Genomic DNA, 16,600 nt, shown 5'->3' with positions numbered 1-16,600 from the left:
GATGGTAGTGAGAAGAGGTAACTTAACGCTGTTTCCTCGGTGGCATCCACAAGCAGAAAGGAGTAACCTACCGCACGTATCTCTATCAATCTCTTTCGAGATATAAAAGAGAGAAGCAAGTTGAGAGACATGTGGACCTCATACCACCAAGAAACAAGAGCCAGGAGAATAGCACGTCCTTTGAATCTGTGGTCCCTGTGCTGAGAAGCTCCAAGTTCATTGGAATACTGATGACAAAGACCTTCCTCCAGAGCGGACAGAGAGAGAAAGCCTTCCCCAGGAGCTGACATCCTGAATTCGGACTTCTAGCCTACTAGACTGTGAGAGAATAAACTTCAGTTTGTTGAAGCCATCCACTTGTGCTATTTCTGTTATAGCAGCATTAGATAACTAAGACACAGTGGTTCCTATTTTCCTGGACAAACCTTGACTGTTACATGTGGCCAACTATACTGATTGATTTTCTAAGTGTTAAGGTTCTTTGCATTACTGGGATAAACCCAACTCTGTCACCAACAGTTTAATATGTTTAAGTCTTTTCTATAATTAATAGCAAAAACAAAATAAAACACCCCATGACCCTTAAATATCCTCCAAATAACATTCGATCTCTCTCATCCTCTTCATAGCCTCCTCAAAAATAATTTTTTATACTCCCTAATTTTTGTATATATACTAAAAAATGCTAATAGTATAAGCAATAGAATGATATATGTAAATGTAAGCAATCCAAGCAATATACATAAAGCTATATAACATTACCAGCATGATACAGCCCAAGTGATTCTCAGAGAGAAATGTATCACCTTGAATAGATGTATTAGAAAACATGAAATATTTAAAAGATCCAAGGAATTCAAGAAGCTAGGGAGTGAATAGCGTATTAAAACTAAGGGAGTAGAAGCCAGGAAATAATGAGGATAAATGCAGAAATAATGAAATAGAAAACAGTACAATCAAATAACAAACGCCAGTTTTTTGAAAATACTTGTAAAATAAACAATTTATGCAAGTATGCTTATTTACTAAAGAAAAAGCACAATTAAGCAACATAAATAAAATTGTACAAAATATAGATGCAGAAGAGATTTAAATAGTATAATAGAACATTACAAATATACCACTCTCTCAGGACAACCGAATAGTGGACAAAGAAAGGTTTCTACATGTAAAAGTACCTCAGCTAATAAATTAAGAAGGAATAAAAGAATCAGAAAATTACCATTCTGTAACCCCTAATGGATTCTTGGGTAAAGATGATGATCATCAATGACTGTTAACACCAGCACAAAGGGAGACAGCCACACATTATATACCTAAGTGGTTTTCAGTGTTTTTTTTTAATGAAAGCAAAAGAAATGACAACAACAAAACAAACAGAAAGCTTAACCTGATCAAGCTTCTATCTCTAACTACCAATTTAAAGAAATTCAGGGGCATAAGGATGTTAAAGGACACCGAAGTATTGCAATCAGCAAAATCCAGACTATGGAAAACAGTACAGAGTGTAAACCAATAACCAGCTGCCGTCAAATTGACTCTGACTCATGGTGACCCCACGTGTATCAGAGTAGGACTGTGCTCCATAGGATTTTCAATGACTGATTTTTTGGAAGTAGATAGCCAGGCCTTTCTTTCCAGGCACTTCTGGGTATACTAGAACCTCCAACCTTTGGGTTAGCAGCTGAGAACAAACCGTTTGCACCACCCAGGGACTCCACAGAACATAAAACCTTTTTTTCAATCCCAACAACAACAAAACTACAAGGAAAAAGAGATGATGTGGGGGTAACCTGTACATTATAAATGACTCAAGGAACATAAGAAACCATTACAATGTATACAACCGTATTTGGACACCAATCCAAGTGAACTAAATCTTTAAAAACGTATAAGGCGATTAGGTAAATGTGGAAAATAACTGGATATTTGATATTAACAACTTATTTAAAAATTTCAGAAATAATAATTGCATTGGGTTTATGCTTTATAAAGGAGTCCTTATCTTTTAAAAATGCATCCTGAAATATTTGGAGCCCTGGTGGTGTAGTAGTGAAGAGTTCAGCTGCTAACCAAAAGGTTGGTAGTTCAAATCTACCAAGCTGCTCCTTGGAAACCCTATAGGGCAGTTCTACTCTGTCCTATAGGATCACTATGAGTCTGAACTGACTCGATGGCAACAGGGTTACTTAGTGTACTGAAATATTTAGAGATGCAATGGTGTGATGTCTTGGATTTGCTCCACATTATTCCAGCAGCAGCTATGGGGGTAAGCAGATGCATATTTAGAACAAGGTTGGCCATGTATCGATGATTATTGATGCTGAGTGTCAGGTACATTGAGTTCATTTTACTATTCTCTCTAGTGGTGCATATATTTGAAAACTTATGTAACAAAAAAAAGCTATCATTTCAAATACCATGCCACTAAATTTGAAATCCTAAGTTAAATGGGCCACTTCTTAGGGGAAAAAAACAAAACCAGATTGGTCCATAAAAAATTAGAAGATTTTAGTCTAACAATGCAAACTGAAATTATATTCAAAGCTCGAGCCACCCTTACATGTTTCAGAACAAAGCAGTTTTGAAGCCCAGTCCTATCAAATGCTCAAGGTAAATGAATGACCATCCCATGTGAACTATTCCAAAGCATACAAAAAGAAGGGGGAGATTATTCACCTCATTTTCCCAGGTGGCTCAGGTCTGCAGAAGAAAGGGGCCCAGATAGGGTCTGAAGTCAGGATGAGGACACGGAACAAAGATCGAGAGGTCTTCCCACATCAGGTATAGGTGACACCTGCCCATACTTGCCCCCTGCTGTTAGCCCTGGGAGGCCCTGGGGCACGTTGGCCGCATGTGGTGGGCCCTAACTCCCCTTCTTGGTGGTCTCGGGGCAGTGAGGGCCTTGGTGTGAGGGAGCTGGACTCAGGTCCACACATGGAAGGGGCCCAGGCAGTGCCAGAAGTCAAGGTGAGGATACTGAGTGAAGACAGAGAGGATCCCAGCCATACCCCTGCTGTCAACCCTGGGAGGTCCCATACAGGATTCCCGGATGTGGTGTTTTCTGAGCGAGGTGAGGCATCATCTGAGGGGGGTGAAACTCGGGTCATCAGAGAGAGGAGTCCCAGGACCTGCCTAGTGTCAAGAGGAGAACCCTGATGGACGACTGAGGGGACATCCCGCCCAGAGGGGGCTTCACAAATATTCATCCTGTGTCAATGCTTGGAGGTTCCGGGCAGGTCTAAGAAGGAGGTGCCGTCCTCACTTTCTTCTCTGGGGTCTTAAGAAGATGGGGTCCTTAGGCTGAGGGACATGGCCTTACGTCAGCAAAAGGGATGGTGTGCAGGCCCTTTCAGGAGTAAGTATGATGCCTTGAGGAGAACTGAGGACACCACCGCCTACTGCCACGCACCCCAGACAGGAAGTTAGCAGCTCCACTCTGTCCCCGTAGTCAGCCCTGGGAAGCCCCGGGCAGGGTCCCGGGATGTAGAGTTGAGGCTCGGGTGTATGAGGAGGAGCGGCTTTGTCTGAGAGAGTCCAGGTCCCGCCGGGGGCAAGGTGAGGACCCTGAGGGATCTCCCACCCAGATGGGCCCCACAAAACCTGTGCTGCTGTCAACACTTGGAGGCCCGGGGCAGGGCTCTCAGAGGCGCCGCCTCACTTCCTTCTCTGGGGTCTGAAGGAGATGGGGGCCTTGGGCTGAGGGAGGTAGCCTCAGGTCAGAAACGAGGGGGTGTAGGCCCTTTCAGGAGTAAATATGACGCCATGAGCAGAACTGAGGACACCCCACCCCCACCCCAGACAGGAGGTTTGAGGGGGTTGGAGTCCGGTTAGGAGAGGGAGGGGTCCCCGCCTTGTCAGGGGGGCAAGGTGAGGACTCCGAGGGAGGACAGGAGCCCCCACTTCCCCCCACACAGCCCCTCTTCCCTCCGTGCTCCTCTAAACACTCCTACCCCCCGTCCCCCACCCCTGCCGTCATCCGTGGGAAGCCCCAGGCAGGGATCCCGGATGTGGAGTGGCCCCTTGGGCGTCTGAGTCTAAAAGAGACATGGCTTCATCTGAGTGGGTTGGAATTGGGTCAGCAAAGGCAGGGGTCCAGGCCCTGACAGAGGACAAGGTGAGGACCCTGAAAGAGGACAGAGAGGTTCTCCAGTGCAGATAGAGGCTTCCCTCCACTCAGCTACCCCTTCCGATCCTTCCAGTGCACCACCACTTCTCTCCCACTCCGCCACCCCTCCTCCCTCCCTCCCTGCTCTCCTAGACACCCCCCCCACTCCGCTGTCAGCCCTGGGAAGCACCAGGCAGGGTACCCGGATAAGATGTTCCCTGACTTGTGCCTTGGGTATCTGAGGAGGCCGGAGTCGGGTCAGTAGAGCTAGGGGTCCAGGCCCTGCCAGGAGGCAAAGTGAGGACCCCGAGGGAGGACAGAGAGGTGCCCCACCACAGGTAGAGGATCCCCTCTGCTCAGTGTCCCCCTCCTCAGGGGCACCACTCTTTCTCCCCCCTCTCTGTCCTACTGTCTTCTCACCCCCACCACGTTCCTTCTCCCTCCTCTCTATACCACCCCTCTTCCCTCTGTGCTGCCTCCTTAGCTCCTAACCCCCTACCTCTGCCCCAGCTTTCAACCCTGGAAGACTCTGGGACAAAGAGGCCACATGTGATGGGCCCTCACTCCCGCCTGTGGGGAGGAGAGGGTCTCAGGACTATGAAGGCCTTGGTCTGAGGGAACCAAAGTCAGGTCCATAGAGGGAGGGGGCCCAGGCAGTGTCAGGAGCCACTGTGAGGACGCCGAATAAGAACTGGCATTCTCCCAATTTGGGTAGAGGGGACATCTCTGGGCCTTGCTCCTGCTGTCAGCGTTTGGATGTCCCCAGGCAGTAGTGGCCTGATGAGTAGTATCCTGACTTTCACCTTGGGCATCTGAGGGAGGTGAGTCTTGGTTTGAGGAGTACACACTCAGGTCAGCTGAGAAAGGAGTCCCAAGCACTGCTAGGCATCAAGATGAGAATGTTTAAGGAGGGTTGAGGGGACCTCCCACCTTAGATAAGAGAGGACTTAGCTCCACCTTACCACTGCTGTGAACACTGGAGGACTCAAGGCATGGTCCTTCAAATGATTTCTCCTGACTCCACATGTGAGAGTTGGAGGGAGGTGAGGCTTGGTTTGAGGGGTAATGCATCAGCACAGCAGAGGAAGGAGTCCTAGGCCCTGCCAGAGATCAAGATGGGAATCCTGAGGGAACACTGGAGGGACTTTCCTATGGGAGAAAAGGGATGTGACGCCTCCTTTCTTTTGTCTCTGGGGTTTCAGGGAGGTGAGGGCCTTGGCCTGAGATGGCAATGGCAGGTCAGTGAGAGAGCCACATCAGGTCAACAGAGGGAAGAACCCGGGCTTGACCAGGAGTCAAAGTAAGGGCCCTTGGTAAGAACTGAAGGTAATGCCCACCCAGGAAAGAAGGGACCCCACAGAGTCTAGCTGTCCCCTGTTTTCAGCCCGAGAGGACCTGGGCAGGGGTGGCCAGATGTGGCACAACTTCACTTCCTCCATGGATGGGTTTGGGACATGTCTCAGGGACATGAGGCCTTGGTCTGAGGGGGTGACATCAGAAAAGAACAGGGGCAGCCAGGGCCATGCCAGGAGTGAAAATGAATACTCTGAGGGAGGACTAATGATACTCCTCACCCCAGAAGAGATGTGGCCCAGCCCTTGCTGTGAGTTCTGAGAGACCCCGGGCAGGGGTGGCTGAATGGGGCCACCTCTCATTTCTGCCATAGGGGACAGGGTATGGAGTATCTCAGGGAGGCGAGGTCTTGGTCTGAGGTGGCAAGAGAAGTCAGCAGAGGGTGGGGCAGGCACAGGCAGGAGTAAAGATGAATACCCTGAGGGAGAACTGACTGTACTCTACACTCCAGAACAAACAAGGCTCAGTCCCTGCTGTGTTTCCTTTAAGATTCTTGGACAGGCGAGGCTGGATGGGGTGCCTCTTCACTTTTGTCTCAGGGTCCTAGGAAAGTGAGTGCCTTTGTCTGAGGAGATGGCAGAGGGGTGGCCCAGGCCCTGCCAGGTGTGAAGATGAATACCCTGAGGGAGGACTGTGAGGATACCCCCTACTGCAGAACAGATAGTGCCCAGCCTCTTCTGCCTGCCCTGAGAGACCCCAGGCAGGGCTAGTGGATGTGGCATTTCTTCACTTTTGTCTTCGAGTCTCAGGGACATGAGGGCCGTGGTCTAAGTACTAGATGATGTCAGGTCAGCAGAGGGAAGAGTGCCAGTCTCTGCCAGGACCAATATAAGGACCATTGGTGAGGACTAAAATTTTCTTTCACCTCAGAAAAGAAGGGACCCCATAGGGTCCAATCGTCCACTGTTCTCAGCCCTGGGAGGACCAGGGCAGGGTTGGCCAGATGTGGTGAGCCCTCCCTTCTGCCTTGGACAGGGTGGGGCGAGTGTCTCAGGGAGTTGAGGGCCCTGGTCTGAGGGGGCAAAGTCAGGTCAGCAGGGAGGGGGTGCCCCAGACCCTGTCAGAAGGGAAGATGAATACTCTGAGGGAAGAATGGGGGACCCCCCCACCCCAGAACAGATGAGATCTAGACCCTGATGTCTGTTCTAGGAGACCCCACGAAGGGGTGGCTAAATGTGGCACATCTTTACTTTTGTCTCGAGGGTCTCAGGAAGGTAAGGGTCTTGGTCTCAGCAGCCACATCAGGTCAGAGGGAAGAGTCCCAGGCTTGGCCAGGAGTCAAGGTAAGGATCCCTGGTGAGGACTAAATGTAGCCCCCACCCCAGAAAAGAGGGGATCCCACAGAGTCAGACTTTCCTGTGTTCTCAGTCAGTCCTGGAAGGACCAGAACACGGGTGGCTGGATGGGGTGGGATTTTACTTCTGCCATGAAAGGCAGGGAATAGAGTATTTCAGGGAAGTGATGTCCAGGTCTGAGGGGGAGATGGCAGGTCAGCAGAGGGTGGGCCAGGCTCTGGAAGGAGTAAAGATAAATACTCTGAAGGAGGATTGAGGGTACTCCTCACCCCAAAACAGACAGGTCCCTGCCCTGGCAGACCTCAGGAATGGGTGATTGGACGTGGCACTCTTTGCCTTTTGTCTCATGGTCTCAGGGAGGTGAGAACCTAGGTCTGGGGGGTAACATCAGGTCAGCAGACAGAAGAAACTCAGAACTTTTCAGGAGTTAAGGTAAGGACCCTGAGGGAGGACTGAGGGTATCTCCCACCCGAAACAGAGGGAGATCCTACAGAAACTCTGTTCTGTCCTGCTTTCAGCCCTGGGAAGAACCAGGCAGGGGTGACTAGATGTTTACCCCCTTACTCAGCCACGGAATGTTGGGGGGTATCTTAGCGACATGAGGTCTTGGTCTTAGGGGTTGACAGTAGGTCAGCAGAGGGGTGGTCCTAGGCCCTGCCAGAAATGAAAATGAATACCCTGAGGGAGGACTGAGAATACCCCTCACCCCAGAACAGATAGGGGCCTGCCCCTGCTGTCAGCCTTGGGAGACCCTGGGTAGTGGTGGCTGGATGTGGCATCTCCTCACTTTTATCTCGGAATCCCAGGAAAGTGAGTGCCTTGGTCTGAGGTGGAAACAAGATCAGCAGAGGGAGGACACCTAGGTTCTGCCAGGAGTCTAGGTAAGGACCCTTGGTGAGGACTGAAGGTACCCTCACCCAGAAATGAAAGAACCCAACAGAATCTGGGTATCTTCTGTTCTCAGCCCTGGGAGGACCCAGGGAGGGGTGGCTGGATGTGGTATTTCTTCACATCTGCCTAGGATGGGGTGGGGTGGGTGTCTGAGGGACGTTAGACATTAGTCTGAGCAGGTGCAGTCAGATCAGCAGGAAGGTGGCACAGGTCCTACCAGGAGTAAAGATGAATACCCTGAAATATAGGACTGAGGGTACTCCCAACCACAGAACAGGTGGATCCAGTCTCTACTGTCTGTCCTGGGAGGCCCTGGGGCACAGTGGCCAGATGTGGTATGTCCTCACTTCCTTCTTGGTTGTTTCAGAGAGGTGAGGGTCTTGTTCTGATGGGATCTGACTCAGGCCAGCAGAGGAGGAGTCCCAAGCAGGGTTTTGAACTGGTTCTTCCTGGTTCAATCATGGCTGAGAAAGTGGAACTGGAACAGACCTGAATTTTTAAAATTTAGGTGAACCTGAACCATAACCGGAATACGAAAAATTTTAGCCTTGCTAGAAACTTAGTGTCCTTCTCAGAAAACGAGGGCAGCGTATGCATTGCATAACAACTGTATTTCTTGCCCATAGGATTTTGCTTAGACTCGGAAACAGTGGTGCCCTGCTCACAGATGGTGGCTGACCACGCTGCTTTGAATGTGTGTCACTCTCCTCAGTCCTGGCAGTAATCCAGTTTCACACATCAGGCTCCTGGAAGGGCTCTCTATGCCTCTTCTGAGTCTCCCATTCCAGGGTTTCAACCCATAATTTTCCCCTTTTCGGTGATGGTTCTGGATCACTCAAATTGTAAAAATTCAGGTCCCTTCTGGTTTCACTTTGTTGGTCATGACTGAACCGATTCTGATCGGTTTGAAGCCCTGGTCCTAGGGCCTGCAAGAAATCAATGTAAGGACCTAGAGGACCCTCCCATTCCAGGACAGATAGTGCCCCCACAGAGTTCAGCTAACCCTTGTCTCCCCTGGGAGTCCCTGGGCAGGTGTGGGCAAATGTGGCACTCCCTCACTTCTCCTCATTGGCCTCAGGAGTGTGGGTTCTTGTTCTGAGAGTTTTCCCTCAGGTCAGCAGAGGGATGGGACCCAGGCTCTCCTGGGGAAAATTTGAGAAAGGGAACCATCCACCCCCAAACTGTGGGGACCTCTCAGAGTCTGGCCCTGTCCCTCCTGCCAGCACTGGGAGGCCTAGGACTATGCTTGCGGTCTGCAGCCTGAGGTGCCCCTCAGTTCCTCTCATAGGGGTTCAAGGAACTGGGAGGTGAGGGCCTTGATCTGAGGCACGTGGCCTCAGGTCAGCAGAGCAGAGGAGGCCCAGGCATTGCCAGGAGCCAAGGTGAGGATCCTGAATGCCTACCAAGACCCTGCACCCACCACAGAACAGAGGGTACCCCACAGTGCCCAGCTCCACCTGCTGTACTGTCAGCCCTGGAAGCTTCTGATTGTTCTAGCAGACTATACAAACTGCCTCACTTCTTCCTTTAGATTCTTAGAGGACAGGCTGACCACAAGGACAGGAGACCTGTGAGGCCCTAGAGCACCATCTAAAGAGAAGGTCTGTAAGTTAACCTTTGTCAGAGCCACTGTCTTAGTTTCCTAGTGTTACTGTTACAGAAATACCACAAGGGGGTGGATTTTAAGTTGTTGTTGTTAGGTGCCATCGAGTCAGTTCCGACTCATAGTGACCCTACGCACAACAGAACAAAACACTGCCCGGTCCTGAGCCATCCTTACAATCGTTGTTATGCTTGAGCTCATTGTTGCAGCCACTGTGTCAATCCACCTCGTTGAGGGTCTTCCTCTTTTCCACTGACCCTGTGCTCTGCCAAGCATGATGTCCTTCTCCAAGGACTGATCCCTCCTGACAATATGTCCAAAGCATGTCAGACGCAGTCTCGCCATCCTTCTAAGCAGCATTCTGGTTGTACTTCTTCTAAGACAGATTTGTTTGTCCTTTTGGCAGTCCATGGCATATTCAATATTCTCTGCCAACACCACAATTCAAAGGCATCAATTCTTCTTTGGCCTTCCTTATTCATTGTCCAGCTTTCACTTGCATATGATGCGGTTGAAAATACCATGGCTTGGGTCAGGGACACTTTAGTCTTCAAGGTGACATCTTTGCTCTTCAACACTTTAAAGAGGTCCTTTGCAGCAGCTTTGCCCAATGCAATGCATCTTTTGATTCCTTGACTGCTGCTTCCATGGCTGTTGATTGTGGATCCAAGTAAAATGAAATCCTTGACAACTTCAGTCTTTTCTCCGTTTATCATAATGTTGTTCATTGGTCCAGTTGTGAGGATTTTTGTTTTATGTTGAGTTGCAATCCATACTGAAGGCTGTGGTCTTTGATCTTCATTAGTAAGTGCTTCAAGTCCTTTTCACTTTGAGCAAGCAAGGTTGTGTTGTCTGCATAACGCAGGTTGTTAATGAGTCTTCCTCCAATTCTGATGCCACGTTCTTCTTCATATAGTCCAGCTTCTCCCATTATTTGTTCAGCATACAGATTAAATAGGTATGGTGAAAGAATACAACTCTGATGCACACCTTTCCTGACTTTAAACCAATCAGTATCCCCTTGTTCTGTCTGAACAACTGCCTCTTGATCTATGTAAAGGTTCCTCCCGAGCACAATGAAGTGTTCTGGAATTCCCATTCTTCGCAGTGTTATCCATAATTTATTATGACCCACACAGTCGAATGCCTTTGCATAGTCAATAAAACACAGGTAAACATCCTTCTGGTATTCTCTGCTTTCAGCCAGGATCCATCTGACATCAGAAGTGATATCCCTGGTTCAATGTCCTCTTCTGAAACCAGCCTGAATTTCTGGCAGTTCCCTCTTGATATACTGCTGCAGCTGTTTTTGAATGATCTTCAGCAAAATTTTGCTTGCGTGTGATATTAATGATATTGTTCTATAATTTCTGCATTTGGTTGGATCACGTTTCTTGGGAATAGGCATAAATATGGATCTCTTCCAGTCAGTTGGCCAGGAAGCTGTCTTCATATTTCTTGGCATAGACGAGTGAGCACCTCCAACGCTGTGTCTGTTTGTTGAAACATCTCAATTGATATTCCATCAATTCCTGGAGCCTTGTTTTTTGCCAATGCCTTCAGAGCAGCTTGGACTTCTTCCTTCGGTGCCATCGGTTCCTGATCATATGCCACTTCTTGAAATGGTTGAACGTCGACTAATTCTTTTTGGTACAATGACTCTGTGTATTCCTTCCATCTTCTCTTAATGCTTCCTGCGTCGTTTAATATTTTCCCCATGGAATCCTTCACTATTGCAGCTCGAGGCTTGAATTTTTTCTTCAGTTCTTTCAGCTTGAGAGACGCCGAGCTTGTTCTTCCTTTTTGGTTTTCCATCTCCAGCTCTTTGCACATGTCGCTATAATACTTTGTCTTCTCAAGAGGCCCTTTGAAATCTGTTCAGTTCTTTTGCTTCATCAATTCTTCCTTCTGCTTTAGCTGCTGGACGTTGGAGAGCAAGTTTTGGAGTCTCATCTGACATCCATATTGGTCTTTTCTTTATTTCCTGTCTTTTCAATGACCTCTTGCTTTCTTCGTGTATGATGTCCTTGATGTCATTCCACAGCTCGTCTGGTCTTTGGTCACAAGCGTTCAATGCGTCAAATCTATTCTTCAGATGGTCTCTAAATTCAGGTGAGATGTACTCAAGGTCATATTTTGGCTCTTGTGAACTTGCTCTGATTTACTTCAGTTTCAGTTTGAACTTGCATATGAGCAACTGATGGTCTGTTCCACAGTTGGCCCTTGGCCTTGTTCTGACTGATGATATTGAGCTTTTCCATCGTCTCTTTCCACAGATGTAGTCAATTTGATTTCTGTGTGTTCCATCTGGCGAGGTCCATGTGTATAGTCGCCGTTTATGTTGGTGAAAAGAGGTATTTGCAATGAAGAAGTCGTTGGTCTTGCAAAATTCTATCATTCGATCTCCGGCATTGTTTCTATCACCAAGGCCATATTTTCCAACTACTGGTCCTTCTTCTTTGTTTCCAACTTTTGCATTTCAATCACCAGTAATTATCAATGCATGTTGATTGCATGTTCAATCAATTTCAGACTGCAGCAACTGATAAAAATCTTCTATTTCTTCATCTTTGGCCCTAGTGGTTGGTGCATAAATTTGAATAATAGGCGTATTTACTGGTCTTCCTTGTAGGAGTATGGATATTTTCCTATCACGGACAGCGTTGTACTTCAGGATAGATCTTGAAACGTTCTTTTTGATGGTGAATGCAACACCATTCCTCTTCGACTTGTCATTCCCAGCATAGTAGACTATATGATTGTCCAATTCAAAATGGCCAATACCAGTCCATTTCAGCTCATTCATGCCTAGGATATCTATGTTTATGCATTCCATTTCATTTTTGATGATTTCCAATTTTCCTAGATTCATACTGCATACATTCCAGGTTCTGATTATTAATGGATGTTTGCACCTGTTTCTTCTCATTTTGAGTCGTGTCACATGAGTGAATGAAGGTCCCGAAAGCTTTACTCCATCCACGTCATTAAGGTCTACTCCACTTTGAGGAGGCAGTTTTTCCCCAGTCATCTTTTGAGTGCCTTCCAACCTGGGGCGCTCATCTTCCAGCACTATATCAGACATTGTTCCGCTGCTATTCATAAGGTTTTCACTGGCTAACGCTTTTCAGAAGTAGACTGCCGGGTCCTTCTTCCTAGTCTGTCTTAGTCTGGAAGCTCGACTGAAACCTGTCCTCCATGAGTGACCCTGCTGGTATCTGAATACTGGTGGCATAGCTTCCAGCATCACAGCAACATGCAAGCCCCTGCAGTACGACAAACTGACAGACACGTGAGGGCTTTTAAGTAGAAAAATTTATTTTCTCACTGTTCAGGGGGCTCAAAGCCTAAGTTCAGGGAACCAGCTCTAGGGGAAGGCTAGTTCTCTCTTTGTGGACTCTGGGTGAAGATCTTTGTCTTTGCTTCTACAGACTCGGCATTACTTGGTTCCTTGGTAATTGTCATGTGACACCTGTCTTCCCCCCAGTTTGTGCTTGCTTGTCTCTGTGTCTGTGCTACTCTTTTTATCACTCAGAAGTGATTAGATTTAAGACACAGTCTATGCTGATTAAAATAACATAACATTAACATAACAAAGAAAGCTCTATCCCCAAAGGGTACATCCACAGATGACGTTAGTTGCCTTTGAGTTGATTCTGACTAATAGTGACCCGCACCTATGCAGAGTAGAACCATTCCATAGGGTTTTCGAGGTTGTGACCTTTCAGAAGCACATCCTCAGGACTGTCTTCCGGGGTGCCTCTGGGTGCGTTTGAACTGTCGACCTTTCAGCTGGTAGTCAAGTGCTTAACTATTTGTGCTACCCAGGGACTCCTTTACACAGGTATAGGAGTTAGGTTTCAGACACATATTTCAGAGAGACATAATCCATAATAGCTGGCAAAGTTGAGTTTCTCGGCTGAGGCTGCTCACACTCTCCCTCTCTTCACCAGGTCTGTGGGCCCCCATTGCCCACCCTTCTGCCCACACTCCTGCATTCTGCCCTCACAGGAGTCATCATGCCTCATGCTCCAAAGTATCAGTGCTGCGCACCTGGGGAAGACATCCAGGCCCAAATTGAGGTACAGGACCTGGTGGATGCACAGGTTCCAGCAGCTGAGGAGGAGGAGGAGTCCTCATCTTCTCCTTCCCCCTTCAACATCTCCTTGCTGTCGTCCTTATCCTCCTCTTCCTCCTCCTCTTCATCTTCCTTCCCCGGCTCTTCCTCATTCACCTTGTACTTACTCCCCTCCTCTGTTTCCTCCCCCTCCTCTTCCTCCTCCTGCCCTTGATCTTCGTCCTCCCACTTCTCCTACCTCTCAACCTACTCCTCTTCTCCTCAGAACCTGGGCACCCAGGATGGGGTAGAGGTTCCTGCTGCTGTGGCACCGAGCACTCATCAGAGTCCTGAGAGATCCTTCTCTGTCTCCACTTCACTGAGCATCTCAGATGAGGACTCTAGCAACCCACAAGAGGAGGAATGTCCAAGCACTGCTCAGGCCTCAGTAGGCACCGAGTCCTTGCCCTGCAATCTGCTGGAAGAGAAGATAATGGATTTAGTACAGCTCCTGCTCCGTAAGTATCAAATGAGACAGCCTATCACAAAGGCAGAAATGCTGAATATTGTGATCAAAACGTATAAGAGTCAATTCTCTGTGATCTTCCAGAGGGCTTGTAAGTGCATGGCGATGGTTTTTGGCATTGATGTAAAAGAGGTGGATCCTACCATCCACTCCTATGCCCTTGTCAACTCACTGGACCTCACCTATGTTGGGATGCTGAGTGATGACCAGAGCATGCCCAAAAATGGCCTCCTGATACTTATTCTGGGTATGATCTTCCTGGAGGGCAACTCTACTTCTGAGGAGGAGATGTAGAAATTCCTTAATATGATGGAAGTGTATGCTGGGAGGGAGCACTATATCTATGAGGAGCCCAGCCAGCTCACTGCCAGAGATTGGGTACAGGAGAATTACCTGGAGTACCAACAGGTGCCCAATAGTGATCCTGCCCACTATGAATTCCTGTGGGGTCCAAGAGCCCATGCAGAAACCAGCAAGATGAAAGTTCTAGAGTTTTTGGCTGAGGTCAATGGGACTGAGCTCAGTTCCTTCTCACCCTGCTATGAGTAAGCTTTGAAAGATGAGGAAGAGAGAGCTCAAGCCAGAATTGACCCCACAGATAGAACTACTGCTGTGTGCATTGCACAGTGTTGTCCAGCAGCCTTCTCTGCCCCAAGTGAAGACTGAGGCAAATTCATCACTCTGTTTCAAAGGGGGCAGTCAGTGTTCCGAGTAGTGGGGCTGGAGGAACACAGTATATAACACCCGTGTCTTCCCATCTTCCTGTTCTTGGTGGGTGATACAGAGATTTATCTTCTTTTTGGTATTTTCCAAATGTTGTTCTCCTTTTTATTTTTTGTATTATGGTAAAAATGTACATAACAAAACATACACCAAATCATCAATTTTTTACGTGTACAATTCATCAACATTAATTGTATCTTTTAGGTTGTGCAACCATTCTCACTGTCCTTTTCCAAATCGTTCCCATCTCCATTAACATAAACTCAATGCCCCCTAAGCAAAATCTTTCCCTGTTTCCCTCCCATGCCTGGTAACCACTAATAATCTTTGGTTTCTATGTGTCTGCTTTTCACATAAGTTGAGATCATACAGTATTTGTCCTTTGCAACTGACTTATTTTGCTCAGCATAATCTTTTCAAGTTTCTTTCATGCTGTGGCATGCATCAGAACTTCATTTTTCTTTACAGCCGAGTAGTATTTCATTGTGTATATATACTGCATTGTGTTTATCCATTTATCTGTTGATGGACATTTCGGTTGTTTCCACCTTTTGACTACTGTGACCAGTGCTGCAATGAACATTGGTGGACAGGTTTCTGTTTGTATTCTTGCATTCACTTCTTGTGAGTATATACCTAGGAATGGGATTACTGGATTATATGGAAGTTCTATGTTCAACTTTTTGAGGAACCACCAAACTGTTTTCACAGTGGCTGTACCATTTTACATTACCATCAACAATGAATGAGAGTACCAGTTTCTCCACAACCTTGCTAACACCTTTTGTTTTCTGTTTTTTCCTTGATCATTGCCATTGTAATAGGGATAATGGCTAATGATGTTGAGCATATTTTCATGTGCTTGTTGGTCATCTGAGTAGCCTCTTTGGTGAACTTTCAAAGTCATATATATATATATATATACACACACACACGTATGGATATTAGACCCTTATCAGATATATAAACCCATTGCCGTTGTCAGTTCCAACTCATAGCAACCCTATAGGGCAGAGTAGAATTGCCACGTAGGGTTTTCAAGGAGCGGCTGGTGGATTTGACCTTTTGGTTAGCAGCCGATCTCTTAACCACGGTGCCACCAGGACTCTATATCAGAATGGTTCCCAAAAGTTTTCTTCCAATCTGTGGGTTGTATTTTCACTTTTTTGATAAAGTTCTTTGATGGAAAAAAGTAATGTTTGTGAAGTCCATTTATCTATTTTGTCTTTTGCTGCTTGTGGTTTTGTTGTCATATCTGATGATCCATCATTAAAAACTAGGCCCCACAGCCATGCCCTATATTTTCTTCTAAGAATTTTATGGTTTTTGTTTTCACATTTAGGTCTTTGATCCATTTTGAGTTGGTTTTTGTGTATGGTGTGAAGTGTGGATCCTGATTCATTCTTTTGCCTGTGGAGGTCCAATTTTTCTAGCACCATTTATTGAAAAGACTCTTCCTTCCACATTGAGTGGACTTAGCACCCTTGTCAAAAATTGGTTGACCATAGACAAATGTTGTTCCTTTTAATAGGAGATTTAATTAGCTCAGAATGTAAGTTTATGAATGATGTTAGTCACATTTATTGTTGTTTATCAAGCTGAAGAGTAAGAGTTTTTCTGTTTTCTTAGTTTGCTAGTACTGCCGTAACAATAATACCGTAAGGTGGGGTAGCTTTAAAGAATAGAAATGTATTGTTTCACAGTTTTGGAGGCTAGAAGTCCAAATCCAGGTATTGGTTCTAGGGGTGTGTCCATCCATCCTTGTAAGTATCCTCTGTTTTCCCTTGGCATTTGGACAGATTTTCACATGGTCTTTCCCCGCTGTGTGTGCGTCTCTGTCTATTCTGCTCTTTTTATAAGACACTAACGGGTGTACTCAGAATCTGTCATCATCAACGTAACAAAAGAAACTCTATTTCCAAACAGGGTCATATTTACAGGTACAGGGATTAGGACTTCGTCATAACTTTTTGGGGAACACAATTCAATCCATTACAGCTATTTTGTAAATCAATTTGGGAAGCCTTCCATCTGATTTTATCAT

General features: G+C 46.9%; 1 pseudogene; it reads left to right on the top strand.

Annotated features, from left to right (window-relative positions):
- The first annotated feature begins 13,175 nt into the window (after positions 1 to 13,175).
- LOC126068634 (melanoma-associated antigen 10-like) lies at positions 13,176 to 14,673 on the top strand (annotated as a pseudogene).
- Positions 14,674 to 16,600: the final 1,927 nt, after the last annotated feature.

This window comes from Elephas maximus, chromosome X (assembly GCF_024166365.1).
Source record: "Elephas maximus indicus isolate mEleMax1 chromosome X, mEleMax1 primary haplotype, whole genome shotgun sequence".
NCBI classification, from domain to species: domain Eukaryota; kingdom Metazoa; phylum Chordata; class Mammalia; order Proboscidea; family Elephantidae; genus Elephas; species Elephas maximus.
The sequence above is the reverse complement of the archived record's forward strand: the minus strand, read 5'-3'. Positions and strand labels throughout refer to the sequence as shown.